The 23,601-nt window shown below is 51.7% G+C and overlaps 1 protein-coding gene across 3 annotated transcripts in view; it reads right to left on the minus strand.

Moving 5' to 3' along the window:
• NEDD4 (NEDD4 E3 ubiquitin protein ligase) overlaps window positions 1–23,601 on the minus strand; it is a 1,992,497-nt gene that overhangs the window by 116,691 nt on the left and 1,852,205 nt on the right. The window lies entirely within an intron of this gene.

Raw genomic sequence — 23,601 nt, forward strand, 5'->3', positions numbered from 1 at the left:
CCCTAGTGCAGCGCCTCAGCAACGTTGGAGTCCAGGACAAGGCGCTGGAATAAATCATCTCCTTCCTCGACGGAAGAACACAGAGAGTCCGCCTACCACCGTACAAGTCAGAGGCCTCCGAAGTCATCTGCGGCGTCCCTCAAGGGTCATCTCTGAGCCCCACCCTCTTCAACGTCTACATGAGCCCCCTCGCGGCCATCGTACGCAAACACAACCTCAGCATAATCTCCTATGCCGACGACACCCAGCTGATCCTCTCCCTGACCAACGACCCCGCCTCCGCCAGAGCCAACCTGCACGAAGGAATGAAAGAGGTAGCCGAGTGGATGACGACCAGCCACCTGAAACTGAACTCTGACAAGACGGAGGTCCTCATCCTGGGCTCTTCACCCTCCGCCTGGGACGACTCCTGGTGGCCCCCCGCCCTGGGCACCGCACCCAAACCGACAGACCATGCACGCAACCTGGGCTTCATCCTGGACTCCTCCCTCTCCATGACTAGGCAAGTCAACAACGTCTCCTCGGCGTGCTTCAACATCCTACGCATGCTACGGAAGATCTTCTGGTGGATCCCCACCGAGACCAGGAAGACCGTCACCCAGGCCCTCGTCACCAGCCGTCTGGACTACGGCAACGCCCTCTACGCCGGTACCACCGCCAAGCTCCAGAAGAGACTCCAGCGGATCCAGAACGCCTCAGCCAGACTCATCCTCGACATCCCACGAACCAGCCACATCACCGGACATCTGAGAGACCTTCACTGGCTCCCCGTCAACAAAAGAATCACCTTCCGCCTCCTCACCCACACACACAAAGCCCTACACGACCAGGGCCCGAGCTACCTCAACAGCCGAATCAACTTCTACGCTCCCAAACGCCACCTCCGATCAGCCAACCACGCCCTCGCCGCCGTCCCCCGCATCCGAAGAGCGACTACGGGAGGAAGGTTCTTCTCCTACCTGGCCGCCAAGACCTGGAACTCCCTCCCAACCGACCTGCGCCTGACCCAAGACCACCTCTCCTTCAGGAAGAAGCTGAAGACCTGGCTGTTCGAGCAGTAGCGGCACCCCCCCCCCCCTTCCCCTCCCCCCCCCAGCGCCTTGAGACCCTACGGGTAGGTAGCGCGTTATACAAGTGTCACTGATTGATTGATTACACCTCACTAGAAAAGCATGTCTACCACAGGAGGGAACACAGAGGGCCCCCTTGTAGTTGATGACCTTCCACAGGTCACTTCCAGATATGCAGCTCTTAGATTCCAGGAGATGAGACAATTGTGTACCTCCAGGAAACTAAAACAGGGTTCTAACCCTACCACTCCTTTTCTGATAGGTCTCTTAGAGACTTACGATGCCAGGAGGGCTTCTAACACAGGCCCCCCTAATCCAGATGGGAGTATGCCCCCCTTAGAGGGAACCCTTGGGGACCCTGACCTCAACCTCAATGGAACGGAAAGTGAAGAGGAGGAAGAGGAACAGGAGTTGTCAGAGGATGAGGCAGACAAAGGTCAGGTAGTAGTCAGTAGGCTCACCAGGACCAACTTAAGCATGCATGAGAATGGAACTGGGGGACCCCCAGGCCCACTCTCAGGCAGGCTTAACATTGGGAGTAGACGAGTTAGGTCTCATTCCAGAGGCTCTAACAGATCTATTCATACCAATGGCTCTCAGGCATCTTCTCACAGAGGGATGACATCCCCTCAGAGGAGAGAGCATGAGGCTAAAATTAGGGAAGTCAATCTAAGGATTGAGAGGGAAGAACTGCCCTTGCCAAAGAGAGACTTGCCTTTGCCACAGAGCAGAAATTGAGTGGGGCAGACCCCACTGGTGGCAGCATTATCCTTAGAGATAAGGACAGGAGTTTTGATACTAGACACCTGAGTAAAATAGTGCCCCCCTTTAAACAAGGGGATGACATCCACAAATGGATGACTGCTTTGGAGAGGGCCTGCACTGTCCAGTGCATCCCCCAGAGTCAGTGGGCAGCTATTCTGTGGCTCTCCTTTGAAGGCAAAGGTAGAGATAAGCTCCTCACTACTAGAGCTGAGGATGCTAACAATTACCAAGTCCTGAAGAATACACTGATTGATGAGTTTGGCCTAACAACTGAGCAGTACAGGTTGCGGTTCAGAGACACCCAGAAAATTCAGTCTCAGGATTGGGCTGACTTTGTTGATTGTGCCACTAAGGCTTTTGAAGGCTGGTAACTGGGAAGTAAAGTTACTGATTATACAGGATTGTATAACCTAATTATGAGAGAACAAATCTTAAGTAATTGTCAAAATCAGTTGTTGCATCAGCACCTCATTGACTCAGATCTGACCTCTCCCCAAGAAGTGGGAAAGAAGGCAGACAGATGGGTCAGGACAAGGGTCAAGCAGCAGAACCAGAACCAGGGTGGTGGCCAGAAGAAAGCAGACCAGAAGAGTAATGAGAGTAAACAAAATGACCAGAAGTCTTCAACAGGGCCCCAACAATCTAAGGAGGGTGGGTCCCAGAATTCCCAAAAGAAGAAGAATAATGGTCAGAAGAAACCATGGTGCCAGTACTGTAAAAGTAATACTCACTGGTTTAGTGAGTGCACCAAGAAAGGCCCAGCTCCTACCACTACAGACCCTAAGGCACCTACAACCCCTAGTTCGGTTAGTAGTGGTAGTGTTCCCCCTAAGACTTTAGTGGGGTTGACATTGGTATATTAGGCAGGCTCTGACCTAGTCAGAGTACCTACCCAGGCTGTTCTTGTTTGTACTGGGGACATGGATTTGACCCCTACAATAAGTCCCAGTACTCTGGGCAAGTACAGGCAGACGCCTTTAATCAATGGAAAATTGGCTCAGGCCTACAGGGACACTTGTGCCAGTGTCACTATGGTGACACCATGAACAAGGGGACCCCCTCAAACAAAATAAGTTGTGGCCCAGGAACCGAGGGGAGAAAGAAAACACAAGGCTAGAAGGGTGTTCCTGCAGTGGCCGTATAATTCAATATTGTGAGTGCATCTCTAATAAATCAACACAAATAGTGACAGAAAGAGAAAAGGTACCAACGAAGTTCCTTCAAAAAATATATATTTTTTATTTACTTATTCTATTTTGTTTTTATGTGGGTATAAATACATATAAATTCTTGATCAACAAATCTTCTTTATACAATTCATAAGAAATACATGAAGTGTCTGAAAAAATTCATAAAGAAAAACAACCAATTTTAAAATCCATAACGAATTAATAGGAATTCCCCTGAAAGACAATCATACACGACAACACACTTACGTGCTAACAATCATACTACATTCATACCACATACACAGATGAGAGAAGGAACTGGATTCCAATTAGCAAGATGGCTACGCTAATGTGGTGCAAGGGCTCCAAGGTGTAGTTGTTGGCCAACAACTACACCTTGGACCTAGCACGTAAGTGTGTTGTCGTGTATGATTGTCTTTCAGGGGAATTCCTATTAATTCGTTATGGATTTTAAAATTGGTTGTTTTTCTTTATGAATTTTTTCAGACACTTCATGTATTTCTTATGAATTGTATAAAGAAGATTTGTTGATCAAGAATTTATATGTATTTATACCCACATAAAAACAAAATAGAATAAGTAAATAAAAAATATATATTTTTTGAAGGAACTTCGTTGGTACCTTTTCTCTTTCTGTCACTATTTGTGTTGATTTATTAGAGATGCACTCACAATATTGAATTATACGGCCACTGCAGGAACACCCTTCTAGCACTATGGTGACACCAAACTTTGTGGACCCTGATCAGGTAATACTAGGTTCAGACTACCTAGTGACCAACGCTAGCAATGTCACTACCACCCATAGTATGGCACTTGTTAATTTCTCCTGGGGAGGGGTAAATGGCCACAAAAGGGTTGTTGTTAGTTCAGACCTCCCAGTGGACTGTCTTTTGGGCAATGATTTGGAATCCTCTCTATGGTCAGATGTGGAGTATAGGACTCATGTGGAGATGTTAAGTTTGTCAGCACATGTCCTTGCTGTGACTAGGTCACAGGCCAAGAAATGCCCAGCTGAACTAGTGCTGGATCCTGGAACAATGGACCAGACACTAACCAATAGTAAGAACAGTAGGGTTAAGGCAGTGCCTTCCCCCTTGCCTCAAGGTGAGGATCAGCTCTCACAGGAGACTGACCCAAAGACCCCAGAAGGAACTGTCCTAGAAGAACTTGAACCTGACCAGGTTGAGTTTCTTGGGACAGGGGGACCTTCCAGGGCAGACTTGAGCCAAGCACAATTAGACTGTCCATCTCTTGAACCCCTCAGACAGCAAGCTGCTGCTGAGGCTGCAGGGAATGCCACAGGTGCCCATAAAGTTTATTGGGATGATGGACTCCTTTACTCTGAGGCAAGAGACCCCAAGCCTGGTGCTACCAGGAGGCTGGTCATCCCCTTGTCTCTGAGAGGTTTCCTTCTCACCTTGGCCCATGAAATTCCCCTTGCAGTTCACTTAGGCCAGAACAAGACTTGGGACAGGCTTGCCCCACACTTTCACTGGCCTCATATGTCTGAGGACACTAAAGAGTTTTGTCGCTCATGTGTCACCTGTCAAGCCAGTAGCAAATCAGGTGGCACAACAAAGGCCCCCCTTATACCACTACCTGTGGTGGGGGTACCCTTTGAAAGAGTGGGGATTGACATTGTTGGACCAATGGACCCCCCAACAGCATCTGGGCACAGATTTATACTGGTGGTAGTGGATCATGCCACCAGGTATCCAGAAGCTATTCCCCTTAGGACCACTACAGCCCCTGTTGTGGCCAGGGCCCTACTTGGAGTTTTCTCCAGAGTGGGGTTCCCTAAGGAGGTTGTCTCTGACAGAGGTGCAAACTTCATGTCAGGATACTTGACTGCTATGCGGAAGGAGTGCGGTGTCAACTACAAGTTCACCACCCCCTATCATCCACAATGCAATGGGCTTGTTGAAAGGTTCAACAAGACCCTAAAAGGGATGATAAAAGGGTTACCTGAAAAGCTTAGGTGAAGATGGGACATCCTTTTACCCTGCCTTCTGTTTGCTTACAGAGAGCTCCCACAGAAGGGGGTTGGCTACAGCCCTTTTGAACTTCTCTTTGGGCATCCTGTAGGAGGACCCCTGTGTCTTGTGAAGGAAGGATGGGAGTTACCTCTCAAAAAGCCTAAACAGGGCATAGTGGACTATGTACTTGGTCTCCGCTCCAGGATGGCAGAGTACATGGAGAAGGCATCTAAAAACCTGAGGCCAGCCAAGAACTCCAAAAAGCTTGGCATGACCAAAAGGCTGTCCTGACTGTGTATCACCCAGGACAGAAGGTGTGGGTGTTGGAGCCAGTGGCCCCAGCAGCTCTCCAAGACAAGTGGTCTGGACCCCATACCATTATTGAGCAAAAGGGAGAGGTCACCTACCTGGTGGACCTTGGAATTCCCAGGAGCCCTCACAGAGTACTTCATGTGAACAGGCTCAAGGCATTTGTCAACAGGGAAGACATGGGCTTGCTCATGGCTACAGATGAGGGGCAGGAGGAAGAGAGTGACCCTCTCTCAGACCTGCTCACTCAGAACCCTGATGATGGGTCAGTAGATGGTGTAGTCTTTTCTGACAGCCTCTCTGAGCATCAGCATGAGGATTGTAAACAGGTTCTTCAATCCTTCAGACAAATGTTCTCTCTGACACCCAGTCAGACAAACTGGTGCACCCATGAGGTGGACACTGGCGACAGTCTGCCTATAAAGAGTAAAATCTACAGGCAACCTGACCACGTCAGGGACTGTTTCAAACAAGAAGTACAGAAAATGTTGGAATTGGGAGTCATTGAACCCTCAGAGAGCCCTTGGGCTAGTCCTGTAGTTCTAGTGCCTAAACCTCACACCCAAGATGGTAAGAGAGAGATGAGGTTTTGTGTAGACTACAGGGGTCTCAATGCTGTCACTAAGACAGATGCCCATCCAATACCAAGAGCAGATGAGCTCATTGACAGATTGGTGTCTGCAATGGTTCTTGAGCACATTTGACCTGACAGCTGGCTATTGGCAAATCAGGTTAGCTGAGGATGCCAAGGCCAAGACAGCATTTTCTACCCCAGGAGGTCATTACCAGTTTGTGGTGATGCCCTTTGGTTTGAAGAATGCACCTGCCACTTTTCAAAGGTTGGTGAACCAAGTTCTCTCTGGGCTGGATGACTTCTGTGCAGCATATCTAGATGATATTGCTGTCTTTAACTCCACCTGGGAGGATCACCTGATCCACCTGAGGAAAGTTTTGGAGGCTCTGCAAAAGGCAGGCCTCACTATCAAGGCTACCAAGTGCCAGATAGGGCAGAGTCAAGTTGTATACTTGGGCCACCTTGTAGGTGGAGGCCAAGTTCAGCCTTTGGAGAGCAAGATACAGGCCATAAAGGACTGGGCTCCTCCAACCAGCCAGACACAGGTCAGAGCTTTCTTGGGCCTGTCTGGTTACTATAGGAAATTTCTAAGAAATTATGGAACCATTGTGACTCCACTTAATGACCTGACAAGTAAGAAAATGCCAAAGAAACTTCAGTGGACAGTTAGCTGTCAGAAGGCATTCGATGACCTAAAGCAGGCCATGTGCACTGCACCTATTCTCAAGAGTCCAGACTACTCCAAGCCATTCATTGTCCAAACAGATGCTTCTGAGTTGGGTGTGGGAGCTGTTCTTTCTCAACTGAATATTGATGGTCATGGCCAGCCCATTGCTTTTATAAGTAGAAGGCTGACCCTGGTCCAGAACCGCTCCTATGAAAAGGAGCTTCTGAGAGGGGCACAGGTGTGACTTTGGCACGCTGATGGAGAACCCCAGCGAGTGCAGGAGGTCGGCCGTAGTCTGGAGGTGGGAGACGACTGTTTGGGGCGAGCCCACCTTCGACAACCAATCGTCGAGATAGGGGTAGACTGAAACCCTTGATCTGCGCAGATGAGCTGCGACCAGCACCATCACTTTCGTGAACAGCCGAGGGGCGCTCGTAAGGCCGAAGGGGAGCATGGTAAACTGAAAGTGCTTGTGGCTGACCTTGAACCGCAGGTAGCGCCGGTGGGCAGGCAGAAGGGGGATGTGGAAAAACGCGTCCTGCAAGTCCAACGCTACCATCCAGTCTCCTGGGTCCAGGGCAGCTAGGACCTGAGCCAAAGTTAGCATCTTGAACTTCTCCTTCCGGAGGAAGCCGTTGACCCTCCCTAGGTCCAAGATAGGGCGTAGGCCTCCTTTGTCCTTCTTGGGTACCAGAAAGTAGTGGGAATAGCAACCACGTCCTAATTCGGCCCAGGAACGAGCTCGATGGCCCCTTTGGCCAAGAGGGCCGTAACTTCCTCCTGCAGAAGTTGCAAGTGATCCCCCGACATGCGGTGGTACTGCTGTGGCATGGCTGGAGGGGTCGCCTCGAAGAGGAGGGAGTAGCCCCTTCGGACGATTTGCAGCACCCACCTTTCCGACGTGATGGTACGCCAGTGGAGGAGGTGATGGCGAACCCTGCTCCCCACTGGCGTCGAATGGGCATGAAGTGCCGGACTAGGAAGGCTTAGAGGTAGATGCTGCGGGAGTGGATGTGGACTGACCCTGCCGTTGTCCCCCGGCACCACCGCGGTGGTAACCACGTCCGTGACCGCGTTGAGACTGGTTTTGCGGCCTGTGGCTGGCTGGACGTGTGGGGGCGCCCCTTCCTTGGCCACGAAAGTGGCGAAAAGCGGAAGTTTGCTGGCATTGGCAAAGGCCTAAGGACTTGTCGTAGCCCTGGAGTCCGTGAAACGCTCCAGCGCACTGTCCACTTTGTTGCCAAAGAGGCGACGGCCATCAAAGGGCATGTCCATGAGCGGAGCAGGGCATTCCCTGAAAGGTTGGCGGACCTCAGCCAGGCGTGGCAGCGAACCACCACCGTCGTTGCAATCGCTCTACCTAGCGAGTCTGTGGTGTCAAGTCTACACCAGATCGAGTAGCGTGCGGCATCTCGCCCTTCCGCCAGGCCTTGGGCGAGCCGTGTCCGGGCCTCCTCCGGGCACTGTTGCAGCACCTCCGCAGAGAGTGGGTGTAACGGCCCAAAAGGCAGGCGGTGTTGACAGACCGCAGCCCCAAACTCAGCGAGGTGAACAGTTTCTTCCCAAACTGATCATACCTTTTGGATTCCCGATCCGTAGGAGCGGTCGTGAATGCAGTCTGGGACATAGAGGCCTGGGTAACCCGGCTCTTGGGGGAGGGGTGAACGGACAGAAAGCAGGGGTCGCCCTGAGCCGGGCGGTGGTGTCGGGCCACGTTCCGATTCACAGGAAGTCTTGGACCAGGTGCCCATCAGAACGTCTGTGAGGGCTTCGTTAAACGGCAGTAGAGGCTCCGAGGAGCTTGTCTGCGGTTTGAGCACCTCAGTGAGGAGGTTAGTCCTCACGGCCGCCACAGGGAGCCCTGTTCAACACCACGCTGTAAGCAGCCCCCTCCTCCGAAGCCACGGAGTGAGGAGAGACGAATCCAGTGTTGGGCGAGGTGTCCAGACCACTGGCCTCCTCCAGCTCTTCTGCTCAGACCTCAGACCCCTCCCAGTCCTCCTCGTCCTCCATCTCCTGATAAACAGGCAAAAATGATGGAGTCGGGTCATAGGTAAAGGCCTCATCCATTGACGCCAGAAACGGCGCCGGTCCGATGCCGGACACGGACCGGGGCTGAAACTGGGGTCGACGTCCTCCGGGGACGGCGCTGGGAGCGACACCCTCGGGGTCGGCACCAGCGGAGGAGTCGTAAGGGCGACTGGCGACGACCCGGATCCAGGCCTGGATCCTGCGGCGTCGGGACCGAAGTCGACGAAGGCGCCCGACGGCGCCGGGGCCGAAGCTACCGGCCCGCTAGTGCTCCCCGTCATGCCTCGGCAGGTTCCGACGGAGGGAAGAGCGACCTCATGGCCGTGAGGAACACTGATCTCCTCCGGCGTTAAGTGCAGCCCAGGGACCGGCGGGTATGAAGCTGGACACGACGCCTACGGCATGGGCGGTGTTGCCCGAACCCCTGGCCGCGTCGCGCGAGCATCGGGGGGAGTCAGTAGAGCGATGACGCCTCTTCGACTTCTTTTTCGAATGCCTCGATTTACCTGAGGACTTGGAGCCCAACGAGTGGTGGTGACTCATTGAGCGGCGAGGACTGTGGCTCCGCGACCGGTCCCTCGACTGGGACCTCGAGCGGCGCAGAGCCGACAGCCGGAGCTCGAGAAGCTTACAGGACCTCTCCCGTCTAGCCTTCGAGGTCAAGGCCCTGCAGTCGGGGCACGACTTGTCATCATGGTCAGCCCGAGGCAGTAAAGGCACCGACGGTGGGGGTCGGTCACCGACATCATGCTGTGACAGGCCTCGCAAGGTTTACAACCAGGCATCCCTATCGGCACCACGAGTCGAAGGTCGACTCGAGAAGTGATCAAAAATGATCCAAAAAGTTAGTCAAAAAATGACTAGAGTACTGCTCTTCCAGGATCTGCCCTTGCTGGCATAGAAAAAAGAAGAACTAACTTCAGCGCTCGAGGATGGCGTCTAAATACTCCGAGGACGTCATCCCGGCGATCACGACGCCGTCGATGGACGCGGAGCCGCAGACGACACCTAGAGACGCGCAGGGGTACTGCTGACGAAAACTTTCTGGATTTAGTATGACGCCTGGGGATATTCTAAGGTAAGGAATCTAACCCTAACTTGTATTTTTCAGATATTGGCATACTGGGGTACCACTTAAGTCCCTAGCATATAGTACTGAGGTACCCAGAGCACTGGTAAACCAAAAGGTCTCACATGGGCTGCAGCATGTATTGGGAGTCCATGCAAACTGTTTTTGCAGAGCTGCTATTCCAGTCAGCGTGAAATGGTGCATTCAATCTTTCAATGTGAATATAAGGTTTTCCTTATGTCCATGTCACTCCATTTTAAACCTATGAGTCACCACTAAGGTAGGCCCTTCAGTCCAAGGGAAGGGCGCATGGTTTTAAGTGCATGAGCAGAGGTACCCCTACAAACCCCAGACTCCATTTTCTGGGCTTTGTAAGTGGGGCGCAGTCATTTTAAGGTATGTAGTAGACACTGGCAAGTCGAGATGTCCAAGTACACAATGGCTGCCCCAAACTTCGTCATGATTGGTATCAAACATGTTGGAAAAATGCAACTACACTGATTCCAGGGTTAGTTGCATCATACCATGTACTGGGGACTCCTGAGAGGACTGTCTGTGCAGCCTTACAGGGTATGCCTGCCAGCCTGAGATGCTGCAGACCCTAGACAGTGTTCTGCCCCCCTGCTGAGGAGCTTAACTCAGGCAGGGGAAGCTGAACAAAGGATTTCCTGCAAAGAAGAGTTGTGACCACCTCTCCTTTAGAATTACTTAGTGTGGGGTCGCATCCTAGCACCACCAGACTGCATTGAAGGTCACATTTATTGCCCTCCTTGCATAAACCAGTTTGGCCCAGTTCAGGAGCCCTTGGCTCCCGCCTGGCATGGAACTAAACAAAGGACAGGGGAGTGTCCACCCTCCTGTCCAGCTGCTCCCTAGGGAAGTACCCAGAGCTTCTCCAAGTGGCTACTTGATTCTGTCATGTTGAATCTTGGCCTCTGGGAGCATATGACTGGCTAGGCTACCTGAGTAGAGTACCTGACCTCCCCTGTGGGTGCGTCCTTAGATTTGTCCAGACAACATCTTCAAGAAACGACTGCCTATCTTCTTAAAGTCGTCTAAAGACTCTTCTGCTGGTGGACACTGGAACTCTGCTGCTTCCTCGAGCCAGGCCTAAAGACAAGACTGGTCTTGGCAGGAAGACTCAAGCTGCATCTTTCTCTCCACACTCTTCAAGTTTTAGCAACTCAGTGATAAGGACTCTGAGGCTAGATTTTGTCTCTACAAGATAAGGCGGTACCAAAGGTAAGTAACTTGTCCATCTGATAGAGACATCTAGCTGCAGATTCATTATCTTAGAATTAGAAACCCAAGCAATACCATCCTTGGAGAAGGCGCTGTGAACTGACCTCACCAAAGATCCCCAAATCGGAGAAGCTGTTCCAAAAGATAGAAAGGGACCAGACTATCCAAAAATGATAGGTGAAGCAAGATGCTCACCGGGAGGATTGATCTCCAAGAAGGACTATGCGAGCCCCTAGGGAGTGGAAAGCCATAAGACCATAAGAACACGGTATAGAACAAGTAAAAGAGGCAGCCCCAAAGGGAATGTAACCTAAGATAGGGGAATGCAAAGGGACCAAGGACAATAGTTCACAGAGTCCAGGCTCAAAACAAAATAGCATGCTCAGCTGCAGTAAAACATACAATGAATAAAAAGCCCCTAGCCCTACCAATAGTTGAAGAAACTATCCTTAGAAACAGATTCAGAAAAAATAGACCTCCAATGATAGAATGATGGAGAAAAGAGAAAGAGAACAATGAATGCTGAGGATCATCGCTAGGAAACAACAAGAATGGTAAAAGAAGTACTAGTTACTTACCTTCCGTAACGATGTATCTGGTAGAGACGTTTCTAGCCGCAGATTCCTTCACGTAGAATTACTCCCAGGTGTGAGACTGGATCGGAAACTTTTTTGCCACAGCATCCCTGTGCGCCGGGGGTGGGATGACATCACGAGACTCCGCCCAGGCGTCGTCCGCGCATGGGACGTCAGCGAGGTCACATAAGACCCACCCTGGCGCGCCTACGTCAATTTTCTTCGGAGAACTTTTACGCTCCACAACGTGGAGCCACCAGATAAAAAACTGTGGAAGCATGTGAACAGAGTGCGAAAAGCACACAATTTGGAAAGAAACGGTGACTAACAACACCACCCACAGTAGAATCACACCGCAGAACCAAAGGCAGGGAAAGAAGAAGAAGAGAGCAGAGCCCTGCGCAACCACCCTGCCAGCACATAGACAGCCTCCCACCTCTGCGCCCCGGAGGCAAGGAACATGCGTAAGGTCACGGTACACGTAGGAATCCCACCACCCCCATCCTGAGCAAGGAAGGGACCAGTCGCAACACAGACAGGGACAACAAACCTCCAAGCCACCCAAACATAAAGGGCAACCACCACAAGGGACAAGGGCAAGACATGTCCAGATGACCCTTAATCAGAGGATAGCAATGGAAGGAAGGGAGGAAAGGGAAGACAGGGATAGAAAGCAATTCCTCCCAACCTGGAGTAGCCAGTGCAGCAGGGCACCGAAACACCGGAACCCCATCCTCCAAAGAACCAAAGGAGGAATGAACCGCCCCCAGACGGAGCCACCCATCAAGAACAAAGAAGGCACTCACAGGAGATACAGCCCTCCACTGGGCGGCGATTACCGAAGACCAACCTAAGGGTCCTTGCAGAATAGAGGAGGAAGGGCGGGCCGTGAAGGAATCTGCGGCTAGAATCCTTTCTACCAGATACATTGTTACCAAAGGTAAGTAACTCGTACATCTGTTAGAGACTACTAGCCGCAGATTCGTTCACGTAGAATAGACACCCTAGCAATACCCACTGGGATGGAGGGTCTACGAAAGGACCCCACCAGCCAATACAGAAAAGAGGGCCCCACAGGGAACCAGATCTGTGGACCAGGTAGACCCTCGTCCTTGCCAGGCAAAGGGAACCCCCCAAGCAGACCCCCACCGACCTCAAAAGGATGTAGGAGGGAGAAGAAGGCTGAAGAGGAACCAAGGGAAAGGTCGGAGAGGCCGAAGCACCCCACTTCCCCACAAGGCAACACAGCATCCGCCCAATGCCAAGACAGGAAGGGAGGAAGAAGAAGAAGAAGCCTAGAAGACCCAAGGAAGCAAGGGAAAAGAAGGCAAACCCACTCCAGGTGGAGAACAACCTGCCAGCCAGAACAGCGCTGGCAGTCAAAAGCGGCTAGAAGCAAGATGAACAGCCCGAGGCCCCAGGAAGGCAGAGTAGGGGGCGCCTGGCAAGGGAGAACATAGGATCATCCCAGACCACAGGGCAGGAGCAGGGAGAGGAGGAGATGCCCGGGCACACCACTATGAGTGGCCGCGCATACGACCTCAAGGAGCAAAAGCAACCTACATAAACGCCATGGAGAACAGGAACACGAAGGCGACCAGAACCCTCCAGCAGAGCTCAAGCCATATGACAGCTACCACTACCCCACCTGGGGTTCGATAAGTCCCAAAATATGGGAATCCTCTTTGGTAGAACTTCCGCAGCAGAGGAAAAACAAAAGTGCCACTGGGAAAAAAACACCCCCGAAAAAGGCTTGACAAGCAGCCGAAGCAAGCAGAAGGCCTAATCTCAGGGCCAAGTATGAGCAACAATTCCAACACACACACATAATGAACAAAAGGGCCGTCCAGCAGCCAACAATGCCAAAGTCCCAAGGAAGGACGCAAATGGCCAGAAAACACACTCCACAGCCAGAACAACCGACCTAAGAAGGCCCAGAATCAACTCGACTCAGGAGTCACAGAGGAGGGGGAGGGTGAGGCAGGGGAGGGGGAGGGTGAGGCGGAGGAGGAGGACGGAGCCCTGCCAAGATCCTCTGGATGGCAGAGTCGGTCGGGGCATGGAACAACAGACTGCCATCAAACGGAAGGTCGATGAGCCGCTCCCGAATATTCTCAGGGAATACTCCATCCCGAAGCCAAGCATGGCGAGGGAGAGCGACCGAAGAAGCCATGGCCTGGCCAAGCACCTCTGAGATGTCCAGAGTGGAGCGGAGAATAAACGCTGCAAGCTCCCGGCCATCCAAATCAGGATGCCTTTAGTTCACCTGACCACCCTCCTGGGACGCTGCGGATCCCAGAGACTCAGCCGAGTCCCACAAACAGGAGGAAGCCCGTGCCAGCACACAAAAGGTCTTCAGGGCCCACAGGGCAGCGCTGGTCAAGGTGAACATGTTGCGCCCCCAAGGGTCCAGCCAGCAGGCCTCTCGGATGGCGAAGGTAGGGAGGGAAAATGCCAAAGTCCCAAGGAAGGACGCAAATGGCAAGAAAACACACTCCATAGCCAGAACAACCGGCCCAAGTAGAACCAGAATCAACCCGACTCAGGAGTCACTGAGGAGGGGACGGAGGAGGACGGAGCCCTGCCAAGAGCCTCTGGATGGCGGAGTTGGCCAGGGCATGGAACAGCAGGCTGCCATCAAACGGAAGGTCGATGAGCCGCTCCCGAATATTCTCAGGGAATACTCCATCCTGAAGCCAAGCATGGCGAGGGAGAGCGACCGAGGTAGCCATGGCCCGGCCCAGCACCTCTGGGATGTCCAGAGCGGAGCGGAGAATAAACGCTGCAAGCTACCGACCATCCAACGCATGATGCCTTAAGTCCACCTGACCATCCTCCTGGGACGCTGCGGATCCCAGAGACTCAGCCGAGTCCCACAAACAGGAGGAGGCCCGAGCCAGATGTTCAGGACCCGCAGGGCAGCGCTGGTTGAGGCGAACATGTTGTGCCCCCAAGAGTCCAGCCAGCGGGCCTCTCAGGATGGCGGAGTCAACAGCGGAGTCAGGGAGGGAAAAGCAGTCCGCAAAAGAGGACTGGAGGCAGAGGGGTGGAAGGAAAGGCAAGCCGGGTCACGCGGGTCCAGGAAGTGCTGGTGCAGAAGATGTTGAGGCTCCGGGCCCCCTGAGGCAGAACGCCTCCAAGTCCCCGTCAAGGAAAAAAGGAGGAAACCTTCAAAGGGAAGTAAGATTTCCCTCCCACCAGAGCCCTGGTGAAGGACCTCCAATAGATGGTACGCCGGTAAGTGAGCCACCGGAGGATGCCCACAGCCGTAAATACCGCGTGAGCGAAGGCCGCACCCGCCTCCATAGGGCCCCGCAGTGGGGAAAGCCACTCCTCTGTTGGCGACGGCTGCAAACTAAGGCGCCCTCCCTGAGGCCAAGCGGGACGGGCAAGGGCCAGACCTGGAACTCAGAAGGAGCCGAAGTATGAGGGAACGGCCTCTCTTCCGACCAACACCTCTGCCTCAGGAAGGGCGCCCTTCGACGCCGGTGAAAAAGACACCACACGGCGACCAGTCTCCAGGGAGGACTACACCAACATACAGCCTGCCTCTGGAGAAGGAGCGTCCAAAGTTGAATCCGTGGTATGACCCCTGCGCGGAGTCGTAGAGTCCGCTGCCTGAGGCAGGTTGTCGGCACCATCCTGCGTCGCCGGACAAGGTTCCTCCAAGTCATCTCGCACCGGAGAATGGAGTGGAGCTGGAGTCAAACCGGCCCCTGGGTAGCGCCGACCCGACCCCTGCCGAGGTATCCACCTGCGTGGGGGAACGAGACGGGCCTGGGGAGTTACACGAAGCCCTCCGCCAGCCGCGGCCCAGAATGAGGCGGAGATTGCTCAGCAACCCAGGTGGCGGTGCCAGGGAAGATCAAACCTCCGACTCGTCCACCGTCGAGGCAGCCGCCTGTGGGGAGGGATGAGAGGGGCCCGGAGAGGGACTAGGGGTCCTCAACCTGGCCTCGACCCGCAGCAGAACGAGAAGGTGACCTGAGCCCCGGCGACCTCCCACGACACCACAGAGACTCCCACAGGAGTTTGTGACGAGGCAGAGACGCCGTGGCTTGAAGGAGGTGCCCCGGAGGAGCCGAACCCCAACAGCACCATATCCTCCAAGCATGGTCCGAACCAGTGGGCGCCGGAGCCACGGGCGGCGCCGCGGAAGGGCCCATCGCAAGGCGAGGGGTCCGCCGACGCCCCAGGAGGGGAAAAGGGGGAGACGCCAGCGAGGCCTGCAAAGCCGCCGCATATGTCTCCATTCGGACTCTCGACGCCCCAACACCGGGAAACGGTGGATAGGACGACACGCGGGCTGCATCACCCACAGAGAGTCCACATCCCCAGCAGGCAGGAAACCAGCCCCCGGGGACAAACTGCGACACTTACCTGTGAGAAGTTGGCCTGATATATAATGTTCACTATTCTAGTGAGCACTTTGTATCAGTCCAAACAACCCTTATGGTGATTGGTTGTAAGTCAACCTTATAGACCAGCTATCCTAGTAGCGTGGATACGAGCAGTCTTCGGGCTAAATTCTAGAGGGCGTGTTAAGCCAGCTGTTATACCATCACATATACCCCTTGAACACCAAGTGAAAGGACACCACACAAGTGTTATGAAAATAAACAGTGTATTTATTAGAATCAAAACAGCCCTGTACTCTTTATGAGGACAGGGTACTAAACACACAACAAAATTCTTATGAAAATACTTGAGTTCGCACAATTTACACAAATGCCCGAGGGGCACGGGAAACCATATACTACAAAAGTGGAATGCGAAATTACTAGCAGGTAAGTACTGTACTATTAGGCTTTGGAATCGCTAGGACTTGACTACTGAACCTTCAGATTACTAATAGGAGGCCTAGGGGACTCGGGTGCAGAGTGTGCACTCTCACGCGTGATGCGGGACAAAGTCTATGGGAGCTAGTAAAAGCAAAGTTAGTGTTCTCGGGCGAACCCAACCTGGTAGGAGGAAAACGAAAGTGGATCCTGACCCTTGAATAGTGAGGCTATGCTGGGGCACCGAAATGCCGAAGTTACCTAGCCCAGGGGCTGCAGCTGCATATGTCTCAAAAGGCGTCGGGAATTCTCGTAGAGGAACCAGGAGCCTGAAGAAAGAAGTTGCTGGCAGGCGACCAGTGAAGATAGTTCGAGTTGATCCAAGCCTGGATCGAAGATGGATGACACCTGAAAGCAGAGGGGACAAAGTTCGTGACTACTAGCCAGTAGTCAGGTGGCACCAGGAGGGCACCGGATGGTAGTCACCTCGACTAGGTGAGTGGGCGACGCTGTGCTCTGCAGATCTCACGGACCAGGAGGCGTTGTCGGCGACCAGGATGGAGTTGCGAGCTGTCCCACGATGGATGATGCTGTCGACGTCGCTGGACCCAGGATTGGGCAACAAAGCCTTGGCAAATTCAAGCCCACGCGGTGGACTTAAAATGGCGTCTGGAGTGGACCAGGAGGGTCCGGGGTGCTCCTCTTTTGGAAGGGAGCAAGGGCCAGTCTGGAGCAACCAGACCAGCAGCAGTGATGTCGTCGGGCGTCGTTAAGAAGGCCACAAGCCAGCGGGCTAGTAGCCAAACAACGCGGTGAGCAGCAAAAAGCAGAAGGGCCCCACGCAGATCGTGGAGATGCTGGGAGGCTGAACTTCGGTGCTGGAGCTGCTCAGGGTCGGGGCTTCTCGGACCCCAAAGCACTCACCAGAGGATCCCTCGGTGGTCGTGATGGAAAGAAGTCGTGCAGTCTTGAAGATGGCCGGTCCTTCGAGGTCTCGTCGCACCCACGGTTCTCAGCTTAGCTGTAGAGGTGGGTAGAGGTCAGAGGTGCCAGGGAAGCCGGTTCTCGTCGAGCTGGGCAGTCGGATTCCGGAGGAAGGACTTGCAGCAGACCGCAGTGTTCTTAAGATGGTGCCTGCGGATGCAGGGTGACTACTCCTTAGTCACACGGGAGAATCTTGAAGAAGAAATCTTGAAGTCCTTTCGTAGAAAGTCGTGTCTTGATTCCAAAGATGATCTAATTTGGAAGGGGGCCCGCTCCTAACTTTATACTAGGAAAAGGGGCTGACCCGGTGACTAGGTCCTGCCTATGGGTGGGACTAGGAGGGGGGTGGTTACACCCCTCTCCCATGCCGGACTTTCCCCAGGCCAGGGGCTGGGGTGCCCCTGGAACTGGTTCTGGCCGGCCTATGCGTAGTGAGCACCGGGGTGCCACTCTGCAGTCACCTTCCTGTAAAGCCCTGCCTACCCAGGATACACAAAACCCTGTCTGGGATGGTGCTAGCACCGCCCCTGACAGGAAACCCTTTGTCCAAGCTCTCCTCGCTGGAAGGACTCCCAGCAGCAGGAGGTCAGACTCGTGTCTGTGGTGGCAGCATCCATTTTGTGGAGCTGAGGCTTCGTTTAACTTTAACCGGGGATCACAGTCACATACATGTCGTGTCCCTCTAGAAGGGTGGAATGCTAACCCCGTCGGCAGAATTGGCGAGGGGTTAGTATTCCAATTCGTATGACACCTTACTCGACATGTTTTGATAAAGCAATACCAAAGATAGCATTTAACCACGAGGATTATAATGCACTTAAGAGTATATGGTACACGTTATCATGGAACAGCTATTAGGACTTGGTTCCGCAAGCTGCAAACGGGCTCAGCTCATGCCAGAGCACCATTTCACACGATTCCATGCACTCTGCCTTCAGGATTGTTAAGGCCTGCCATAGGAGTGACTGATAGGAATCTGTGTGTCCATTTTTAGGGTTAGATATAGGTATACTATATCTAAAGCAAAGGGTGATTACACCACCTTGCCCCAGCTGTCGTGCAGCCAGTTGTGTCAGATTTAGATGGCCATCCAGGGGTGGCATAATACATGCTTCAGCCCCTGGTAGGCCCTGGGTACACCTATGCCCTGAGTTACAGGGTCTGATAAGGTGGCCCAGTTCCAATTGGATAATGCACCTAAGGTACACATGTCAATTTAGTGAGAGAACAGCTAGGCTGTGGGTCTGATTGGCAGGCCCACAGCCAGAGAAAGTCGTAAACCAGTGAAACAAAAGCAAAAAATCTGGGTGATCATAGGATTGCAGACCCTACTCTCCTACATTACCCACCGGGGTGCGACGCTCACGTGACATCGGAGAAGGGCGAGGACGACAACCATGGCCGTACCTGAAGCCGCCTGCCAAAGCAGACCGAGGGGAGGACGTCAAACTAGAGAGACGCGCTGAGAGAAGTTTTATGCGGCGCATCCGCCGGGACTTCGGCTTCAACTGTTGACAGGCCTCACAATCATTGGTGCCGTGATCCTCCCCCAAACACCACATAAAAATGAGGTGCGGGTCCGCCGCCGACATAAGACGCACACAAAACATACAAGTTTTGAAGCCCGAATGCATTCGTACACTGTCCCACCCAAAAAATGGAGAAAAAAGGGCCCGAAACAGGCCCGTAGCAAGAACCGGATCTGCGTTGCACTTAAAAAAAGGAAAAAACTGACGTAGGCGCGCCGGGGCGGGTCTTATGTGACTTCGCTGACACGTGCGCAAACGACGCCTGGGAAGAGTTGCGTGATGTCGTTCCGCCCCCGGCGCGCAGGGATGCTGTGGCAAAAAAGTTTACGGATCCAGTCTCACGCCTGGGAGTAATTTTACGTGAAGGAATCTGCGGCTAGTAGTCTCTATCAAATACAGCTTTTACATTAAGAACCTCGAAGGTATGTGTGGCATCGTTCGAAATAAAGGAGAGGGTCACCGAAGAGAAGGAGAGGGTCACCGAAGAGAAGGAGAGGATCACCGAAGAGAAGGAAAGAAACAGACAAATACAACCAAGAGGGCTGAGCCAAGGGTGTAGGTAAAACGCAGTGACGTACATAGTATATAAGGCCAGACTACTATATGTGCACAACACACACATATATATATATATATATATACCAGAAGTAAAAGACATCGACAAGAGATCCATTCAAGTGATAGGTATATACATGGAGAGACAGACATCTAAAGAGAAATGTATACAAGGATAAATATGCAAAGAAAACTGAAATTTTACAAAAGTCACACAGGGTAAGCAAAAGTATATCCACTCCACCGAAGGTAACCCACGTCTTCCGTCAGTGAGCGGGAGGACAAGAAGTGGAGGAACGAAGGTTAATCCAAGCACAGAGGTAACCAAGGGAGAACAGAGATAATACAACTGGCTGTTATAAAGAAGAAGTTAAGACAGTACCTGAGGTGGAGACAGGAAGACAAGGCTGTAAAACAGCAACACAATGCCACCTAAGAGTAGGAAGTGGAAGGCATTACCCACTACAGGAAAACAAAGACAACCATCCAACAACCAACGCCACTGACTGAGGAAGGATGCCATCAGGCATCAGCAGCAAAAACAAAGAATAACAGCATGTGGAAAGAAGGAGGAGGGAGGATGTAAGAGTAAGGAGGAGGGAGGAGTAAGGAGGGGAGGAGTAAGGGGACAGGAAGGGGAGGAGGAGTAAGGAGGGAGGAGGAGAAGTGAGGAGGAAGGAGGAGGCAGGAGGAGGAGGAAGGAGAAAGGAGAAGTGGGGAGGGAGGATGGGGGAGAAGTGTGGGGAGGAGGAGAGAGAAGGAGGGGGAAGAGGAGGAGAAGAGGAGTAAGGAAGGAGGACTAAGTAGGGGAGGGCCAAATGAGGGAGGAGTATGGAGGGAGGAGGAGTAAGGAGGAGGTGGAGTAAGGAGGAGGTGGAGGAGGTGGTGGAGCAAGGAGGGGGAATGAGTAAGGAAGGGAGAGGAGGAGTAAGGAAGGGAGACGAGGAATAAAGAGAGGGAGGAGGAGCGAGGATGAGGAGAAGTAAGGAGCAAGGAGGAGTGAGGAGGGGGTGAGAAAGGAGGAAGGAAGGGGAGGAGGAAGAGTAAAGAAGGAGGAGTAATGGATAGGAGGAAGATGAGGAGGAGTAAAAGGGGGGAGAATGGAGGGAGGAAGAGGAAGAAGGGGTAGGAGGGGTAAGGAAGGAGGAGGAAGAATGGGAAGGAGAAGTAAGAAGGGGAAGGAGAAGTAAGAAGGGGAAGAAGGAGTAAGAAGGGGAAGGAGGAGTAAGAAGGGAAAGGACGACCTGGAGGAAGGGGAGGAGGGAGGAAGAGGGGGAGGGGAGAGATGAGGAGGAGGAGACAGCCAAAGTGAAACGAAGGGCTGACAAAAACAAAGGGTAACAGATAGTTGATTATGACAATCACACACTGTTCAACTTACGGAAGCAGCAGAACCAGGTAAGTAACCTGACCAACGCTTCATAGAAACATACGAAAAGATATGGCAGGTCCCAAGAAAAAGTAATGAACACCACCACCTGAGAAAGGAAAATGAAATGTAACCTCTCCCATTGAAAAAAGGACGCCATGAAGATGTGAGTGGAGAGAAAAATGATATAGGAAACAAATGAAAACCCAGTCTATTGTGAGCGAAGGATATCAGGCAAGGATCCAACAGTCAAGGAGACTGGTGCCCCTGGTGAAAAGTACCGAAAAGATCAGCAGTAAAAACAGCTACCCCACGATTGTGATGGTAGATAACTATATAAAACAGCTAGAAGAATACCAGTATGCTGAGATGAACAGTCTCGGAGAACCATAAGGCTGGAGTTGTGGAACCCAGGCTTGTACCAATAGGAACACAACATGAGAAAATCATGGGTTCTAGAGAGTCAAACAAAGCAAAGAGAAGGGCCACATCGAAAAAGGTCAAATATAGAAACGAACGCAAACCAGGCCAAAGAGATTGCCTGCTTGCGGCACCAGCATAGCCCATATGGACATACATAAGAGCAGAGAAAAAAAGAAGGCCAAGTCCATATCAGGGGTACTAAATGCACAAGTAGCTCACAAAAATGCCTCCAATGCATATAAAAAAAGGTCCCCGGAAACGGGGAACAAGGCTATAGTGCAACTGCACAACATAAACAGAATACCTACCACAGATTAAGTACTTAGGTAGGAAAATTCAAGCAACTAAACAAGCCAAAGAACAGATTTCCAGGAGACCGCAAACTAAGATAAGTTCAAGATGGCTGCAAACGAAACCTGTCACAAACAGCATAAAAGAGACAAAAAGTACATCCAGAAAGCAAGAACACCACAACAGGTATATCCCTGGAGGGGAGAGGAGAATTCCAACCGAGGAGGATAGAAAAGAGTTAAAACAAGGGGAAACAACTTTTGTAAAACAACAGAGTTAAGAATCCCTACCACTATGACTATCCCTGAACCTGCATAAGGCAGAGTCGACAAGCGCAAAAAAAGGGAGGTGTCATCAAAAGGCATGTCAATCAATGCAATTTCGCGTAGCCTCCGAAAACCTGGAAGCATGCAACCATGCATGCAGATATAGAGCAATGGAAGAGGCAATAGCCCGACCAAAAGAATCAGTAGTATCACAGCTTGCTGCCCATCTTTGTACCGGGGAACAAGACCATTCTGGGCTTCCCCCAGAAGGGAGGGCAAGAGGCGCTCCACAGAGTCTCACAAGGCGTGGGAGAAGCCGTCGAGCACACAAGAAGTGTTCTGAGAGTGCATAGCAGTGCTATAAGAAGAAATATACGCAACCCCATGCGTCAAATTTCCTGCCCTCCCTTTCAGGAGGGACAGGGGGAAGAAATTCTATTTTCTATGTGGTTAAAGCAGCCTGATCCACAAAGCTTTTAGTGGAGGGATGTCTAAGTAGAAGTAGAGCGATCCACATGGAACTCTGCTTCAGGTTTTTTCCAAGCACCCCATAGGATAATGAAAAGAAAGTCATTAAAAGGAAGTACAGGCTCAACATTAGTCCGGGCAGGGTGTAGGACACCAATTAAGGGGTCTGTTGACAATTCCACAGAAGGAAGACGTAAATCCAGGGCAATTGAAACTCGATTGAGCATGTCCACCAGCGCGGAACTCGCCTACGTAGCCAAACCAGGAAGGGACAGGAAGATTGAGGCTGGTGAATGTTCTAAGCCACTGGTGACAAGTCAAGTAACCAGCTAGATTATATAGGGAGTGGTACTGTGTCCGGAATTGGAGGGGGACACACTACACCATCTGTAGTACTTCCAAACCCATGGTACTCAGAAGGGAAACCCTGAGGGGAAAAATCTGGGACAGCCGGCTTCATTAGCGCTGCATCTGACACTGTGGTTGCTTTCACAGTTCTCACCAAAACTTTCTGGTGGCTGACATCTGTTAGGCAGTTACATGGTCATCTTTGCATATGTTTGCTAAAAATGACTGCCTCACAGCCCAAGTAGGAGTTGACAGATAATTTGCCAAGTTTGTGCTACATGACATCCTTGGTGAACTGGGGGTATTCACTCCCATTTGTCAGACAATATTGCTTTAGAACAGCTTTTTAGGAGAGGATTGTGCAAAAGTATGTCTCCATCAGGCATGCAAGTTACTTACCTTTGGTAATGCTATTACTGGAGCGTATAGAAACTGCCTCCAGATTTATTACTACCCATCCCCCTTTAAAGATGAGTTAGTTCCAAAAGTTATGAGAATCCAAGTTATGCAAACATATTATGTGTTGGGACTGTTACTGTCATTGGTGCTGTCTCTGTTTCTCTCTGCACCTTACAACAGGGTATTGATTGGTACCTAATATGTCTCAGTGATATCATGTCTGGCAGACAAAGTCATGGCTAGAACTGTGTGGTGCAGCCTGAGCAACTACTGGAGAACCACTGCTGGGCAAACGTTTTGCAAGCTAAGTCGGATGCCTAGGGGCATTTTCTTAAGGAAAGGAATCTTCAGGAAGATCTATAGATCAGAAATATTTTTTGTATCTTTATCAAACAGACTCTTAAACTGATCTAAATGAGCTGTCATTTTATAGGTATGTCTACCAAATTCTACCTGTCAGGATGTTGATTTCAGTACTGGCAAACTAGGATGGAAGTTGAGTATACATCAAACACTTATTTAAAGGTTCATTGCAGTTATGAAAAGGAACTAACTGGGCCCTTAACTTTAGGAACACCTTAATTTGTACACACAGCTCTTAGATATACATGTTTTGCTTCCCCTACACCCACTTTATATCCCTGCTGGCATCAGTGCAGCCCTCGGTCACACCATTGACCAAATTTTGCGGCCCCCCGGGAAAATGTTTGTGAGTATCCA

Source organism: Lissotriton vulgaris, chromosome 2_1, assembly GCF_964263255.1.
Source record: "Lissotriton vulgaris chromosome 2_1, aLisVul1.2, whole genome shotgun sequence".
Taxonomy (NCBI): domain Eukaryota; kingdom Metazoa; phylum Chordata; class Amphibia; order Caudata; family Salamandridae; genus Lissotriton; species Lissotriton vulgaris.